Source organism: Prionailurus bengalensis, chromosome A3, assembly GCF_016509475.1.
Source record: "Prionailurus bengalensis isolate Pbe53 chromosome A3, Fcat_Pben_1.1_paternal_pri, whole genome shotgun sequence".
Lineage (NCBI taxonomy): Eukaryota > Metazoa > Chordata > Mammalia > Carnivora > Felidae > Prionailurus > Prionailurus bengalensis.
In genome coordinates this window covers 114,973,105-114,992,022 of record NC_057354.1, presented here as the reverse complement: position 1 = coordinate 114,992,022, position 18,918 = coordinate 114,973,105, and the positions used below count along the sequence as shown (strand labels likewise).

Genomic DNA, 18,918 nt, shown 5'->3' with positions numbered 1-18,918 from the left:
AGACACACAAGGGGAGACTGTTTGCTCTTCTGGGAGGGCTTCCCAGACAGCACGGGGTGCAAACCCCCGCTCTGGAGATGAGGGAGCTGGTTGATGCCATTTCTCTCCCCTGCTCCTCAACATAAACTTCAGTAAGCAGCACTGCACCAACAGTGGCAGCCTAAATGTCTCAACACCAAGCCCCGCCTCCCTGCACTCTGCAGGTGCTGCTTTTCTTGGGCAAGTGTGCCTGAGAAGCAATGAAGCAGGCCTCTTCCCCAGAAGACCAGCAAACCCCCACATGCACCATGTCTACCAACCATAGACAAAACTTCATAGCTGCAAAACTTCAGCTCTAGTGGAAATAGCATCAGGTCTCTTTTAACAAATAGACCAGAGCACACCTAGTTAAAATTTGACACACTTGGCCAAGGTCAAAACACTCTCCACTGCAGGCAAGGAGAAACTCTGCAGAGGACTGACCTGAGGGAAAGAGCAGCCAAAACACAGTAGTAGAGTACACACAGCATTCACCAGAGACACTTCCTGAAGCATCAGACTCTGGACAGTATATGACCTCTTCTTCATAAAGCCATTACTCTCAGGAGCAGGAAATATAATAGGCTCCCCCAACACACAGAAGACAGAGACCTTGGCAAAATGCCAAGATGGAGGAATTCATCCCAAAGGAAAGAACATGAAAAGGTCAAGCCAGAGATCTAATCAAAACAGGTATGAGTAATATGCCTGATCCAGAATTTACCATAAGGATACTAGATGAGCTTGAAGAAGCATAGAAGGCACCAGGGAGTCCCTTACTGCAGAGATAAAATACCTAAAAACTAGTCAGGCTACAATGAAAAATGCAATAGCCATGATACACAAATTCAGTGAAGTCACAGGATACAAAATCAATGTACAGAAATCTGTTGCATTTCTATACACTAATAATGAAACAGCAGAAAGAGAAATCAAGGAATTGATCCCATTTACAACTGCACCAAAAATCATAACATACCTAGAAATAAACCTAACTAAAGAGGTAAAATATCTTTACTCTGAAAATTTTAGAACACTTATGAAAGAAATTCAAGAGGACACAAAGAAATGGAAAAACATTCCACGCTCATGAATTGGAAGAAGAAGTATTGTTAAAATGTCTATACTACCCACAGCAATCTAAACATTTAATGCATTCCCTATCAGAATATCACCAGCATTTTTCACAGAGCTTTTTCATAGGACTTTTTGTTCTAGCTCTGTGAAAAATGCTGGTGGTATTTTTGTATAGAACCACAAAAGACTCCGAATAGCCAAAGAATTCTTGAAAAAGAAAAACAAATCTGGAGCCATCACAATTCCAGACTTCAAGCTGTATTTCAAATCTGTAGTGATCAAGACACTATGGCACAAAAACAGACACATAGATCAACGTATCAGAAGAGAAAACCCAGAAATGAACCCACAATTATACGGTCAACTAATCTTTGACAAAGCAGGAAAGAATATCCAATGGAAAAAAACACAGTCTCGTCAACAAATTGTGCTGGGAAAACCGAACAACGACATGCAAAAGAATAAAACTGGACCACTTTCTTACACGATACCAAAAAATAATTTCAAAAGGGATAAAAGACCTACATGTGAGAAAGGAAACCATCAAAATTCTAGAGGAGAACACAGGCAGCAACCTCTTTGACATCAGCCATACCAAATTCTTACTAGATCTGTCTCTGGGGCAAGGGAAACAAAAGCAAAAATAAACTATTGGGACTTCATTATAATACAAAAGTTCTGCACAGCAAAGGAAACAAGCAGCAAAATTAAAAGGCAACCTTTGGAATGGAAGAAGATATTTGCAAATCACATATCTATTAAAGGGTTAGTATCCAAAATATATGAAGAACATATCAAACTCAACACCCGAAATACAAATAACCCAGTTAAAAAAATGGGCAGAGGACATGAACATTTTTCCAAAGAAGACATCCAGAGGGCTAACAGACACATGAAAAGATTCTCAACATCACTCATCATCATAGAGTGCATATGAATATGCATAAAAACTGCAATGAGATATCACCTCACACCTGTCAGAATAGCTAAAATTAACAACACAGGAAACAACAGATGTTGGCAAGGATGTGGAGAAAGGGGAACCCTCCGACATTGGTGGGAATGCAAACTGATGCAGCCGCTTTGGAAAACAGTATGGAGTTTCCTCAAGAAGTTAAAAAATAGAACTACCCTATAATCCAGCAATTGCACTACTAGGTATTTACCCAAAGGATACAAAAATACTGATTCAAAGGGATACATGCACCCCGATGTTTATAGCAGCATTATCAATAACAGCCAAATTATGGAAAGGGCCCAATGTCCATTGACTGATGAATGGATAAAGAAGATTTCTTAACTATAGAGAACATACTGAGGGTTGCTGGAGGGGAGGTGGGTGGAGGGATGGGCTATATGGGTGATGGGTATTAAGGAGGGAACTTGTTGTGATGAGTGCTGGGTGTTGTTATGTAAGTGATGAATCACTAAATTCTACACCTGAAACTGATATTACACTATATGTTAACCAAATGGAATTTAAATAAAAACTTGAAACTAAAAATAAATAGATAAACAAAATAAATAAAAACATTCTGTGGCTCCTAGCATGATGAAATTGGCCACTCCATTAATCAAGATTTCCAACTTTGCAAAGCATTCCTGGAAACATTTTTCTGGTGTTTAACACTGGTGTTTAAGGTTTAATGCTGATTTTCAAAGTCTACAACTAAAATCAAAGTTTACCCAGGCTTCAATAATTTCATAATACAAAATGTGGATAAGCATTTAATGTTTCATTTGCTAACGGAACTCACTTTTTTTTTTCAGGTATCTTGTTCCAATTTTTTGTTGCCACTTTTTCTCATCTCCACAGTTTTCCTGTTGTCTTCTGAACTGGAAGCCATAAGACAAAATATTGTGAATTTTGCTTGTAAACCATTAAATGAACATTCGGTAAAATGGAAAATTTCTTCAAGCAATGAGCGAAACAATTACAGATGACTGGGGAAACCTCTCTGACGTCTCCTTGACGTTTTCATCAGCGTTTCCTAAACTTGGCTAATTGATACAGATCATTTTCAGGTGCTTATAAAAAAAATGCAGACTCCCAAAACCCTCCCCTGGAGATTCTAATTCAGTAAGTCGAGGGTGGGATCCAAGACTGTAACTAACTGCCTGTCTGTCTCAGGTGATTCTGCATGAGGCTAAATAGCCTGTAGATATGACAGAGGCAAACAGCAGACACAGCTCTTTCCAACTCTCCCACTCCTCATTTCCTCTTGCAACCATTCCAGGATTTCCCTGCATTCTCCCTTGGACTTTGATGCCTGCTCTCAGTCTTATATTCAAATTGTGCTCCTCACACCAGCAGCAGCGGCCTCATCTGGGAGCTTGTTAGAAGGGCAGAATTGCAGGCTCCATGTTGGACCTTCAGAATCTGCACTCTCACAAGATCCCCAGGTGATGTATGTATCCACTGAAGAGTAAGGCCTGAGAAGTGTTTCCCAAACATTTTGGTAAATACCGAAATCATGTGGGGCCTTCTTAAACCTACAGCTGCTAGGTTCCACCCCAGACCATAGGGTTATTCTGATGCATGCAAAATTTAATAAACACTACATCTGAAATTAATATTACACTGTATGTTAACTAACTGGAATTTAAATTAAAACTTTAAAATTTTCACTAAAAAAAGAAACACTGTCCAAACGGCTTCTTGCAATTTTAACTTTGGCTGAGACCAGACTGTAATTTTTTTATTTGCTAAGGAAAAGGGAAATTTTAAATATCTTCCTAAATGCTAAAGAAGTTATTGAACATAGTCACTTCATCCTAAAGTAACAGAAACCTGGCTGAAACTTGGCACGGCTGGCACAACGTCCTGGGCTCCGAGGTCTCCATCACCCAAATCCCAGGCTCCACTGCGAGGTCTGGAGAGATCCTCGACACCTCCTTTCTCCCTTTGTTGGGTCTCCCCATACACCTCCAGGTTAGGCAGGTGTACCACTTGGCTTCTCTGTCTCTTTGTTCCTTTTGTGGGAGTCCCTGGCCCCTGCTTCCTCCAGATAGGCATTTCCTCCCTGTTCCAAGCACCCTTTCCTAAACTTCTGCACTAGCAGCTGAGCAGATGCTTCCTCTGATCTTCCTGAAAGTCCCTCCACCTTTACAGTCCTGTCTTCTTCCCCAGATACATCCGCATCTCTCTCCATGTCCCTGTCCCATCATATGGCTTTCAGGTAGCTAACACCTATATAGCACTTTTTGTATGCCAAGCACTGCTCTTTGCCCTTCACTTACATTAGCTCATTTGTCTTAACAACCCTACAAAGTAGGTATAATTAGTATCTTTCAACAGCAGATAAGCACACTGAGACACAACAATTCATTAATTTGCCCATATTAAGTTTCCACACTTGGTACCTCAGACAGCCAGATTCAAAACTAACTTGCTTGACTCCAGAGTCCACTCTTCAGCCCCCACACTCTAGTGCTCCAAAGGACCACTCCATCTTCCCTGGGATCTCTGCCTCACATCACTGACTAACCTCCAATGTCAGAACAAGAACACATTTCCCCGTTTTCCTGACTTAAGAAATATCTATTAAGTTCCTCATTTTCTCCTTTTTTTTTTTTTTTTTTTTTTTTTACCATCTCTCCTCTGGTAACCATCAGTTTTTTCTCTGTAGTTAAGAGTCTGCTGTCCCAGCACCGCCCCCCCCATCCCCCACCACGCTCCGGCCGCCCACACGCAGGCCGCCCCTTGCCCTAGCACCTGTCATGCCGCGTCTTCCTGAGGGAGCTCTGTCAGCCCAAGGATCGTCAACTGCTCCCCAGTGCCCTGCGATCTTCACGTGGGCTTAGAGGCAGAGGGACAACAAAAAATGGCGGAGCAGAGTCAGACGGCACCTGAGGCAGAGGAGGCCAACATGGCCGACAAGTAGTGGGAACCATACTTCCCACGTCTCTCAAACAAAGAAGTGCAGAAGCCAAAGGATTTTGAACAACAGAGCCTGGGAGGAAAAGAGACTGAATCTACCAGGAAGAAAATGGGAAAGCTGGAAAAAAGATGGGTGGGTGATTGCGAACTGGGGGAGATAAAAAAAAAAAAAGCCGCATGGGCACGGAGAGGAGGGACCCCCCCCCCCCTTCTGCGGAGAGACAAAGGGAAGAGAAAGAGCGGCTAGGAAAGTGTAGGACCGTATCTGGACAGGAGAAAGACCTCGGACTGAGACTGAGAGGGATCCGATCTCTAACTGCAGGGCTTTCTTCGGACTGGGCCGGCTCCCTGTTCGCGCATCGGCAAGGGAGGGCGGGCAGGGGATGGGGGTAGCCATCCCTGGGTGTGGTGGTACCTCAGGGACTCAGTCCGAAGTTGGAGAAAGTAGTTCCCTCCTGGAGGGCTGTGCGATAGTACAAAGCCTGCCTGCGTCCGCCTCCCCCAGTGGCAGTGGCTGGACTGAGGGCGCAGTCTGCAGGAAGAAAAGGTGGCCGTCTCCCTGGGGTGCTGTGGAAAAAGACAAAGCCAGCCTGCGACCACCACCCCGGGGGCTCAGGCGGCAAGGGCAGTGGCTCAGTCCACAGTAGGAAAAGGCTGTCCTCCATGAAGTGCAGTGGCACAGACAAAGCCAGCTGGGACCACAAATCGGGCCACACTGAGAGGCGCTTTCCCAGCGCCAGAGCACATGGAGCAGGACTTTGAAACCCAAGCGCAGGGTCAGGGGAGTTGGCGGAGAGAGAAGGACCGCCCCGCTTGCGCCCATAGTACAGTGAGGAAGACTCAAACGGAGTCCACCTGATCTGGCTCTGTGGCGAAGAGACTGAGGGATCACCATCTCCTGCCCCTGCCACACCAAGGCGGAGCTTCAGGGATCACTCCCGGGGCCCATAGTGGAGGTGAGTCCAGACTACACCAAACCGCGCCCCTTTGCACTGGGTAACTGCGTATCCCCGGAGCAACACAGACCCTGCAGAAAGCTCCTCCCGACCAGCACTGCAGCATTGCCTGGATTAACTCTAGGTCAATTCTGGATATAAAGATATATTCTCCGCCCCACCCCTTTTCTCCTCCTATCTATTCCCTCCCCTAGGCTGGTTACAATGGTTATTGGTTTGTCTAAACAGACATATTTAACCCATTGTTTTGATACATGTTCTACACCTCCTTCTTTACACTCCTTTCTCTCTGGAATAATCAAGTCATATAGATTCTCTGTCTGGGGAACTTTATCTTTATTTCGTTTTCCCCTCCTCCTTTATTTTCCTTTCTCTCTCTCTCTCTCTCTCTGGATTAAGCCTTTTAGTCTCCCTGCAAAGTCAATGTTTATTTTTTCTCCCCCTGCTGCCCTTTCCTGTCATTTCTGTCTTTGTATGTGCTCTTCCATCAGCACCGCCTCCACCCTCTTCTTTACATGTAGTCAGTGTTTGGGGGTTGTTTTTAGTCTTTAGTTTTTTGTTATTGTTTATTTGTTTGTGTTGTTTGGGTGTTTGCATGTTTTTGTCTCCTGTTTGTCTGTTTTCCTTTCCTTTACTCCAAGGAATAAATCAAAGAACACCTTGTGGAGGGTCCAAAATACCACTACGTGTAGGGTAATAAAATAACCAAAGTCACAACAACAGAGAGCAAGTAACAATCTCCCAAAAAACACCTCCTGAAGGGCCAGACACTGGAAAGTGTATGACCTTCCTTTAATATAGCAGTGCTCACAGGTGCAGAGCACACAAGCTTTTAAAATGCATAAGGGACAGAAAACTAGCCAAAATGATGAAATGAAAGAATTCTCCTCAAAAGAAATTCCAGGAAGTAGCAACAGCTAACAAATTGATCCAAACTGATTTAAGCAATATAACTGAACACGAATTTAGAATAATAGTCATAAAATTAATTGCTGGGCTTGAAAAAAAGCATAGAGGACAGCAGAGAATCTATTGCTACAGAGATCAAGGGAATAAAAAAGTCATGATGAATTTAATAAAATGCTATAAATGAGGTGCAAAATAAAATGGAGGTGGCCATAGCACAGATTGAAGAGGAAGAGGAGAGAATAGGTGAATTAGAACATAAAATTATGGAAAAAAGAGGAAGCTGAGAAAAAGATAAAAAGAATCCAGGAGTATGAGGGGAGAATTGGAAAACTAACTGATGCAATGAAACGCAACAATACCCATATCATAGGAATTCCAGAAGAAGAGAGAGAGAAAGGGGCTGAAGGTATACTTGAGCAAATCATAGCTGACAACTTCCCTGATCTGGGGAAGGAAAAAGGCATTGAAATCCAAGAGGTACAAGGAACTCCCTTCATATGTAACTTGAATCGATCTTCTGCACGACATATCATAGTGAAACTGGCAAAATACAAGGATAAAGAGAAAATTCTGAAAGCAGCTAGGGGTAAACAGGCCCTAACTTAAAAAGGTAGACCCTTAAGAGTAGTAGCAGACCTACCTACCGAAACTTGGCAGGCCAGAAAGGAATGGCAGGAAATCTTCAATGTGATGAACAGGAAAAATATGCAGCTAAGAATCCTTTATCCAGCAAGTCTGTCATTCAGAATAGAAGGAGAGATATAGGTTTTCCCAAAGAAACAAAAACTGAAGTAATTCATCACCACTAAACCAGCCCTACAAGAGATCCTAAGGGGGACTCTGTGAGTGAAATGTTGCAAGGACCACAAAGTATCACTACAAGCATGAAATCTACAGATATCACAATGAATCTAACCACATATCCTTCTTTTTTTTGTTGTTTTTTTTGTTTTTTTTGTTTTTTTATATGAAATTTATTGACAAATTGGTTTCCATACAACACCCAGTGCTCATCCCAAAAGGTGCCCTCCTCAATACCCATCACCCACCCTCTCCTCCCTCCCACCCCCCATCAACCCTCAGTTTGTTCTCAGTTTTTAACAGTCTCTTATGCTTTGGCTCTCTCACACTCTAACCTCTTTTTTTTTCCTTCCCCTCCCCATGGGTTCCTATTAAGTTTCTCAGGATCCACATAAGAGTGAAACCATATGGTATCTGTCTTTCTCTGTATGGCTTATTTCACTTAGCATCACACTCTCCAGTTCCATCCACGTTGCTACAAAAGGCCATATTTCATTTTTTCTCATTGCCATGTAATATTCCATTGTGTATATAAACCACAATTTCTTTATCCATTCATCAGTTGATGGACATTTAGGCTCTCTCCATAATTTGGCTATTGTTGAGAGTGCTGCTATGAACATTGGGGTACAAGTGGCCCTATGCATCAGTGCTCCTGTATCCCTTGGATAAATTCCTAGCAGTGCTATTGCTGGGTCATAGGGTAGGTCTATTTTTAATTTTCTGAGGAACCTCCACACTGCTTTCCAGAGCGGCTGCACCAATTTGCATTCCCACCAACAGTGCAAGAGGGTTCCCGTTTCTCCACATCCTCTCCAGCATCTATAGTCTCCTGATTTGTTCATTTTGGCCACTCTGACTGGCGTGAGGTGATACCTGAGTGTGGTTTTGATTTGTATTTCCCTGATAAGGAGCGACGCTGAACATCTTTTCATGTGCCTGTTGGCCATCCGGATGTCTTCTTTAGAGAAGTGTCTATTCATGTTTTCTGCCCATTTCTTCACTGGGTTATTTGTTTTTCGGGTGTGGAGTTTGGTGAGCTCTTTATAGATTTTGGATACTAGCCCTTTGTCTGATATGTCATTTGCGAATATCTTTTCCCATTCCGTTGGTTGCCTTTTAGTTTTGTTGGTTGTTTCCTTTGCTGTGCAGAAGCTTTTTATCTTCATAAGGTCCCAGTAATTCACTTTTGCTTTTAATTCCCTTGCCTTTGGGGATGTGTCGAGTAAGAGATTGCTACGGCTGAGGTCAGAGAGGTCATTTCCTGCTTTCTCCTCCAAGGTTTTGATGGTTTCCTGTCTCACATTCAGGTCCTTTATCCATTTTGAGTTTATTTTTGTGAATGGTGTGAGAAAGTGGTCTAGTTTCAACCTTCTGCATGTTGCTGTCCAGTTCTCCCAGCACCATTTGTTAAAGAGACTGTCTTTTTTCCATTGGATGTTCTTTCCTGCTTTGTCAAAGATGAGTTGGCCATACGTTTGTGGGTCTAGTTCTGGGGTTTCTACTCTATTCCATTGGTCTATGTGTCTGTTTCTGTGCCAATACCATGCTGTCTTGATGATGACAGCTTTGTAGTAGAGGCTAAAGTCTGGGATTGTGATGCCTCCTGCTTTGGTCTTCTTCTTCAAAATTCCTTTGGCTATTCGGGGCCTTTTGTGGTTCCATATGAATTTTAGGATTGCTTGTTCTAGTTTCGAGAAGAATGCTGGTGCAATTTTGATTGGGATTGCATTGAATGTGTAGATAGCTTCGGGTAGTATTGACATTTTGACAATATTTATTTTTCCAATCCATGAGCAGGGAATGTCTTTCCATTTCTTTAAATCTTCTTCAATTACCTTCATAAGCTTTCTATAGTTTTCAGCATACAGATCCTTTACATCTTTGGTTAGATTTATTCCTAGGTATTTTATGCTTCTTGGTGCAATTGTGAATGGGATCAGTTTCTTTATTTGTCTTTCTGTTGCTTCATTGTTAGTGTATAAGAATGCAACTGATTTCTGTACATTGATTTTGTATCCTGCAACTTTGCTGAATTCATGTATCAGTTCTAGCAGACTTTTGGTGGAGTCTATCGGATTTTCCATGTATAATATCATGTCATCAGCAAAAAGAGAAAGCTTGACTTCATCTTTGCCAATTTTGATGCCTTTGATTTCCTTTTGTTGTCTGATTGCTGATGCTAGAACTTCCAGCACTATGGTAAACAACAGTGGTGAGAGTGGGCATCCCTGTCGTGTTCCTGATCTCAGGGAAAAAGCTCTCAGTTTTTCCCCATTGAGGATGATGTTAGCTGTGGGCTTTTCATAAATGGCTTTTATGATGGTTAAGTGTGTTCCTTCTATCCCGACTTTCTCAAGGGTTTTTATTAAGAAAGGGTGCTGGATTTTGTCAAAGGCCTTTTCTGCATCGATTGACAGGATCATATGGTTCTTCTCTTTTTTTTGTTAATGTGATGTATCACATTGATTGATTTGCGAATGTTGAACCAGCCCTGCATCCCAGGAATGAATCCCACTTGATCATGGTGAATAATTCTTTTTATATGCCTTTGAATTCGATTTGCTAGTATCTTATTGAGAATTTTTGCATCCATATTCATCAGGGATATTGGCCTGTAGTTCTCTTTTTTTCCTGGGTCTCTGTCTGGTTTAGGAATCAAAGTAATACTGGCTTCATAGAATGAGTCTGGAAGTTTTCCTTCCCTTTCTATTTCTTGGAATAGCTTGAGAAGGATAGGTATTATCTCTGCTTTAAACGTCTGGTAGAACTCGCCTGGGAAGCCATCTGGTCCTGGACTCTTATTTGTTGGGAGATTTTTGATAACCGATTCAATTTCTTCGCTGGTTATGGGTCTGTTCAAGATTTCTCTTTCCTCCTGATTGAGTTTTGGAAGAGTGTGGGTGTTCAGGAATTTGTCCATTTCTTCCAGGTTGTCCAATTTGTTGGCATATAATTTTTCATAGTAGTCCCTGATAATTGTTTGTATCTCTGAGGGATTGGTTGTAATAATTGCATTTTCATTGATGATTTTATCTATTTGGGTCATCTCCCTTTTCTTTTTGAGAAGCCTGGCTAGAGGTTTGTCAATTTTGTTTATTTTTTCAAAAAACCAACTCCTGGTTTTGTTGATCTGCTCTACAGTTTTTTTAGATTCTATATTGTTTATTTCTGCTCTGATCTTTATTATTTCTCTTCTTCTGCTGGGTTTAGGCTGCCTTTGCTGTTCTGCTTCTAGTTCCTTTAGGTGTGCTGTTAGATTTTGTATTTGGGATTTTTCTTGTTTCTTGAGATAGGCCTGGATTGCAATGTATTTTCCTCTCAGGACTGCTTTGGCTGTGTCCCAAAGCGTTTGGATTGTTGTATTTTCATTTTCATTTGTTTCCATATATTTTTTAATTTCTTCTCTAATTGCCTGGTTGACCCACTCATTCGTTAGTAGGGTGTTCTTTAACCTCCATGCTTTTGGAGGTTTTCCAGACATTTTTCTGTGGTTGATTTCAAGCTTCATAGCATTGTGGTCTGAAAGTATGCATGGTATAATTTCAATTCTTGTAAACTTATGAAGGGCTGTTTTGTGACCCAGTATATGATCTATCTTGGAGAATGTTCCATGTGCACTCGAGAAGAAAGTATATTCTGTTGCTTTGGGATGCAGAGTTCTAAATATCTCTGTCAAGTCCATCTCATCCAATGTCTCATTCAGGGCCCTTGTTTCTTTATTGACCGTGTGTCTAGATGATCTATCCATTTCTGTAAGTGGGGTGTTAAAGTCCCCTGCAATTACCACATTCTTATCAATAAGGTTGCTTGTGTTTATGAGTAATTGTTTTATATATTTGGGGGCTCCGGTATTCGGCGCATAGACATTTATAATTGTTAGCTCTTCCTGATGGATAGACCCTGTAACTATTATATAATGTCCTTCTTCATCTCTTGTTACAGCCTTTAATTTAAAGTCTAGTTTGTCTGATGTAAGTATGGCTACTCCAGCTTTCTTTTGGCTTCCAGTAGCATGATAAATAGTTCTCCATCCCCTCACTCTCAATCTAAAGGTGTCCTCAGGTCTAAAATGAGTCTCTTGTAGACAGCAAATAGATGGGTCTTGTTTTTTTATCCATTCTGATACCCTATGTCTTTTGGTTGGCGCATTTAATCCATTTACATTCAGTGTTATTATAGAAAGATACGGGTTTAGAGTCATTGTGATGTCTGTATGTTTTATGCTTATAGTGATGCCTCTGGTACTTTGTCTCACAGGGTCCTCCTTAGGATCTCTTGTAGGGCTGGTTTAGTGGTGACAAATTCCTTCAGTTTTTGTTTGTTTGGGAAGACCTTTATCTCTCCTTCTATTCTAAATGACAGACTTGCTGGATAAAGGATTCTCGGCTGCATATTTTTTCTGTCTAGCACCCTGAAAATCTCGTGCCAATTCTTTCTGGCCTGCCAAGTTTCAAAAGAGAGATCAGTCACGAGTCTTATCAGTCTCCCTTTATATGTGAGGGCACGTTTACCCCTTGCTGCTTTCAGAATTTTCTCTTTATCCTTGTATTTTGCCATTTTCCCTATGATATGTCGTGCAGAAGATCGATTCAAGTTACGTCTGAAGGGAGTTCTCTGTGCCTCTTGGATTTCAATGCCTTTTCCTTCCCCAGTTCAGGGAAGTTCTCAGCTATTATTTCTTCAAGTACCCCTTCAGCACCTTTCCCTCTCTCTTCCTCCTCTGGGATACCAATTATGCGTATATTATTTCTTTTTAGTGTATCACTTACTTCTCTAATTTTCCCCTCATACTCCTGGATTTTTTTATCTCTCTTTTTCTCAGCTTCCTCTTTTTCCATAACTTTATCTTCTAGTTCACCTATTCTCTCCTCTGCCTCTTCAATCCGAGCCATGGTGGTTTCCATTTTGTTATGCATTTCGTTTAAAGCGTTTTTCAGCAACTCGTGACTGTTCCTTAGTCCCTTGATCTCTGTAGCAAGAGATTCTCTGCTGTCCTGTATACTGTTTTCAAGCCCAGCGATTAATTTTATGACTATTATTCTAAATTCACTTTCTGTTATATTATTTAAGTCCTTTTTTTTTCCTATCTTAAATTTTTTATTTATTTATTTTTTATTTTTTTTTAACGAAATTTATTGACAAATTGGTTTCCATACAACACCCAGTGCTCATCCCAAAAGGTGCCCTCCTCAATACCCATCACCCACCCTCTCCTCCCTCCCACCCCCCATCAACCCTCAGTTTGTTCTCAGTTTTTAACAGTCTCTTATGCTTTGGCTCTCTCCCATTCTAACCTCTTTTTTTTTTTTCCTTCCCCTCCCCCATGGGTTCCTGTTAAGTTTCTCAGGATCCACATAAGAGTGAAACCATATGGTATCTGTCTTTCTCTGTATGGCTTATTTCACTTAGCATCACACTCTCCAGTTCCATCCACGTTGCTACAAAAGGCCATATTTCATTTTTTCTCATTGCCACGTAGAATTCCATTGGGTATATAAACCACAATTTCTTTATCCATTCATCAGTTGATGGACATTTAGGCTCTTTCCATAATTGGGCTATTGTTGAGAGTGCTGCTATGAACATTGGGGTACAAGTGCCCCTATGCATCAGTACTCCTGTATCCCTTGGATAAATTCCTAGCAGTGCTATTGCTGGGTCATAGGGTAGGTCTATTTTTAATTTTCTGAGGAACCTCCACACTGCTTTCCAGAGTGGCTGCACCAATTTGCATTCCCACCAACAGTGCAAGAGGTTTCCCGTTTCTCCACATCCTCTCCAGCATCTATAGTCTCCTGATTTGTTCATTTTGGCCACTCTGACTGGCGTGAGGTGATACCTGAGTGTGGTTTTGATTTGTATTTCCCTGATAAGGAGCGACGCTGAACATCTTTTCATGTGCCTGTTGGCCATCCGGATGTCTTCTTTAGAGAAGTGTCTATTCATGTTTTCTGCCCATTTCTTCACTGGGTTATTTGTTTTTCGGGTGTGGAGTTTGGTGAGCTCTTTATAGATTTTGGATACTAGCCCTTTGTCTGATATGTCATTTGCGAATATCTTTTCCCATTCCGTTGGTTGCCTTTTAGTTTTGTTGGTTGTTTCCTTTGCTGTGCAGAAGCTTTTTATCTTCATAAGGTCCCAGTAATTCACTTTTGCTTTTAATTCCCTTGCCTTTGGGGATGTGTCGAGTAAGAGATTGCTATGGCTGAGGTCAGAGAGGTCTTTTCCTGCTTTCTCCTCTAAGGTTTTGATGGTTTCCTGTCTCACATTTAGGTCCTTTATCCATTTTGAGTTTATTTTTGTGAATGGTGTGAGAAAGTGGTCTAGTTTCAACCTTCTGCATGTTGCTGTCCAGTTCTCCCCAGCACCATTTGTTAAAGAGGCTGTCTTTTTTCCATTGGATGTTCTTTCCTGCTTTGTCAAAGATGAGTTGGCCATACGTTTGTGGGTCTAGTTCTGGGGTTTCTATTCTATTCCATTGGTCTATGTGTCTGTTTTTGTGCCATATTTAAGTCCTTTTTGATCAGCTCATTAGCTGTTGTTATTTCCTGGAGATTCTTCTGAGGGGAATTCTTCCGCTTGGTCATTTTGGATAGTCCCTGGCGTGGTGATGACCTGCAGGACACTTCCCCTGTGCTGTGGTGTATAACTGGAGTTGGTGGGTGGGGCCGCAGTCAGACCTGATGTCGGCCCCCAGCCCACTGCTGGGGCCACAGTCAGACTGGTGTGTGCCTTCTCTTCCCCTCTCCTAGGGGCGGGATTCACTGTGGGGTGGCGTGGCCCTTCTGGGCTACTTGCACACTGCCAGGCTTGTGATGCTGGGGATGTGGTGTATTAGCCGGGGTGGGTAGGCAAGGTGCCCGGGGGCAGGAGGGGCAGGCTTAGCTCGCTTCTCCTTAGGTGATCCACTTCAGGAGGGGCCCTGTGGCAGCGGGAGGGAGTCAGATCTGCTGCCGGAGATTTGGCTCCGCAGAAGCACAGAGTTGGGTGTTTGTGCGGAGCGAGCAAGTTCCCTGGCAGCAACTGGTTCCCTTTGGGATTTTGGCTGGGGGATGGGCAGGGGAGATGGCGCTGGTAGCGCCTTTGTTCCCCGCCAAACTGAGCTCTGTCGTCCGGGGGCTCAGCAGCTCTCCCTCCCTTTGTCCTCCAGCCTTCTTGCTTTCTGAGCAGAGCTGCTAACTTATGTCCTCCCAGATGCTAAGTCGCGCTTGCTGTTGGAACACAGTCCGCCCGGCCCCTCCGCTTTTGCCAGCCAGACTCGGGGGCTCTGCTTGGCCGGCAAGCCGCCCCTCTGCCCCGGCTCCCTCCCACCAGTCCATGGAGCGCGCACCGCCTCTCTGCCCTTCCTACCCTCTTCCGTGGGCCTCTCGTCTGCGCTTGGCTCCTGCGACTCCATTCTGCTAATCCTCTGGCGATTTTCTGGGTTATTTAGGCAGGTGTAGGTGGAATCTAAGTGATCAGCAGGACGCGCGGTGAGCCCAGCGTCCTCCTACGCCGCCATCTTGACTCACCTTCTAACCACATATTTCAATAAGAACACTGAATGTGGGGCGCCTTGGTGGCTCAGTCCGTTAAGCATCGAACTTTGGCTCAGGTCATGATCTCACACTTCATGAGTTCAAGCCCTGCATCGGGCTCTGTGCTGACAGCTCAGAGCCTGGAGCCTGCTTCGTATTCTGTGTCTCCCTCTTTCTCTGCTCCTCCCCCACTCATGCTCTGTCTCTCTCCTTCAAAAATAAATAAAAACAATAAAAATATTTATAAAAAAAAAACACTGAATGTAAATGGACTAAATGCTTCAATCAAAAGACATAGGGTATAAGAATGGATAAAAAAAACAAGACTCATCTATTTGCTGTCCACAAGAGACTCATTTTAGACCTGAGGACACCTCATATTGAAAGTGAGGGGATGGAGAATTATCTATCATGCTACTGGAAGTCAAAGAAAGCTGGAGTAGCCATACTTATATCAGACAAACTAGACTTTAAATTAAAGGCTGTTAACAAGAGACAAAGAAGGACATTATATAATAATTACAAGGCCTATCCATCAGGAAGAGCTAACAATATAAATGCCTATGCACTGAATACGGGGGAGCCCCCAAATATATAAAACAATTAATCACAAACATAACCTCATTGATAAGAATGTGGTAATTGCAGGGGGCTTTTTTTTTTTAATGTTTATTTACTTTTGACAGAGAGAGAGAGACAGAGCATGAGCAGGGAGGGGCAGAGAAAGAGGGAGACATGGAATCCGAAGTAGACTCCAAGCTCTGAGCTGTCCGCAAAGAGCCTGACACGGGGCTCAAACCCACAGACCACGAGATCATGACCTGAGCCAAAGTAGGATGCTCAACAGACTGAGCCACTGAAGCGCCCCTGCAGGGGACTTAAATACTCCACTACAACACTGGATAGTTCATCTAGACAGAGAATCAATACAGAAACAAGGGCCCTCAATGATACATTGGATCAGATGGACTTCACAGATATATTTAGAATTCTGCATCCCAAAGCAACAGAATATACTTTCTTCTGCTCATGGAGTGCACATGGAACATTCTCCAAGATAGATCACATACTGGGTCACAAAACAGCCCTTAATAAGTATAAAAGAATTGAGATCTTACCATGCACACTTTCAGACCACAATGCTATGAAGCTTGAAATCAACCACAGGAAAAAGTCTAGAAAACCTCCAAAAGCATGGAGGTTAAAGAACACCCTACTAAGGAATGAATGGGTCAACCAGGCAATTAGAGAAGAAATTAAAATTTATATGGAAACAAATGAAAATGAAAATACAACAATCCAAATGCTTTGGGATACAGAGAAGGCAGTCCTGAGAGGAAAATACACTGCATTCCAGGCCTATCTCAAGAAACAAGAAAAATCCCAAATACAAAATCTAAAATCACACCTAAAGAAACTACAAGCAGAACAGCAAAGACACCCCAACGCAGCAGAAGAAGAGAATAAAGATCAGAGGAAAATTAAACAATATAGAATCTAAAAAAACTGTAGAGAAGATCAATGAAACCAAGAGTTGGTTTTTGAAAAAATAAACAAAATTGATAAACCTCTAGCCATTCTTCTCAAAAAGAAAAGGGAGATGACCCAAATAGATAAAATCATGAATTAAAATGGAATTATTACAACCAATCCCTCAGAAATACAAGAAATTATCAGGGAATACTATGAAAAATTATATGCCAACAAACTGGACAACCTGGAAGAAATGGAAAAATCCCTAAACACCTACACACTTCCAAAACTCAAACGGGAAGAAACAGGAAATTTGAATCAAATAGAAAATTTGATTTCATTTTCATAGCATTGTGGTCTGAAGGGGTGCATGGTATGATCTCAATTCTTTAATACTTATTAAGGGCTGTTTTGTGACCCAGTATGTGATCTATCTTGGAGAATGTTCCATGTGCAGACTGTTGTCTGCAGACAATGGACTAGTGAAGAAATTGAATCAGTTATCAAAAATCTCCCAGCAAATAAGAGTCCAGGACCAATGGCTTCCCTGGGCAATTCTACCAGACATTTAAAGTAGAGATAATACCTATCCTTCTCAAGCTGTTCCAAAAAATAGGAAGGGAAGGAAAACTTCCAGACTCATTCTATGAAGCCAGTATTACTTTGATTCCCAAACCAGACAGAGACCCAGCAATAAAAGAGAACTACAGGCCAATATCCCTGATTAATATGGATGCAAAAATTGTATATAGAAAGCTGATGAATGAAATTGAAGAAGATACAAAAAAAATGGAAAAACATTCCATGCTCATGGATTGGAAGAATAAATATTGTCAAAATGTCAATACTACCCAATGCAATCTACACATTCAATGCAATCCCAATCAAAATTGCACCAGCATTCTTCTCAATGCTACAACAAGCAATCCTAAAATTTGTATGGAACCACAAAAGACCCTGAATAGCCAAAGTAATATTGAAGAAGAAAACCAAAGCGGGAGGCATCAAAATCCCAGACTTTAGCCTCTACTACAAAGCTGTAATCATCAAGACAGTATGGTATTGGCACAAAAACAGACACATAGACCAATGGAATACAATAGAGATCCCAGTATTGGACCCACAAATGCATGACCAACTAACCTTTGAAAAGCAGGAAAGAACATCCAATGGAAAAAAGACAGTCTCTTTAACAAATGGTGCTGGGAGAACTGGATAGCAACATGCAGAAGAATGAAAGTAGACCACTTTCTTACACCATTCATAAAAATAAACTCAAAATGGATCAAGGACCTGAATGTGAGACAGGAAACCATCAAAACCCAGAGGAGAAAGCAAGAAAAACCTCTCTGACCTCAGCCGCAGCAATTTCTTACTCGACACATCTCCAAAGCCAAGGGAATTAAAAGCAAAAATGAACTATTGGGACCTCCTCGAGATAAAAAGCTTCTGCACTGCAAGGGAAACAATCAACAAAACTAAAAGGCAACTGGCGGAATGGGAAAAGATATTTGCAAATGATGTATCAGACAAAGGGCTAGTATCCAAAATCTATAAAGAACTCACCAAACTCCACACCCGAAAAACAAATAATGCAGTGAAGAAATGGGCAAAAGACATGAACAGACACTTTTCCAAAGAAGACATCCAGATGGCCAATAGGCACATGAAAAGATGCTCAACGTCACTCCTCATCATAGAAATACAAATCAAAACCACATTGAGATATGACCTCACACCAGTCAGAGTGGCTAAAATGAACAAATCAGGAGACCATAGATGCTGGCGAGGATGTTGAGAAACAGGAACCCTCTTGCACTGTTGGTGGGAATGCAAACTGGTGCAGCCGCTCTGTAAAACAGTGTGGAGGGTCCTCACTATGACCCAGCAATAGCACTGCTAGGAATTTACCCAAGGGATACAGGAGTGCTGATGCATAGGGGCACATGTAACCCAACGTTTATAGCAGCACTTTCAACAATAACCAAATTATGGAAAGAGCCTAAGTATCCATCAACTGACGAATGGCTAAAGAAGATGTGGTTTATATATACAATGGAATGCTACTTGGCAATGAGAAAGAATGAAATCTGGCCATTTATAGCAACATGGATGGAACTGGAGAGTATTATACTAAGTGAAATAATTCTATGCCTGTGTTTCAGGCATAGAAACACAGATACCATATGTTTTCACTCATATGTGGATCCTGAGAAACTTAACGGAAGACCATGGGGGAGGTGAAGGAGGGAAAAAAGTTACAGAGAGGGAAGGAAGCAAACCA

General features: G+C 42.1%; 1 long non-coding RNA gene across 1 annotated transcript; it reads right to left on the bottom strand.

Annotated features, from left to right (window-relative positions):
• Positions 1-1,060: 1,060 nt before the first annotated feature.
• LOC122497283 lies at positions 1,061-17,590 on the bottom strand. Its single transcript, XR_006301071.1, has 3 exons — positions 17,552-17,590; positions 4,046-4,049; positions 1,061-1,210 (listed from the first exon to the last, which is right to left on the bottom strand). It is a non-coding gene; the product is annotated as an uncharacterized LOC122497283 (long non-coding RNA).
• Between the last annotated feature and the right edge of the window lie 1,328 nt (positions 17,591-18,918).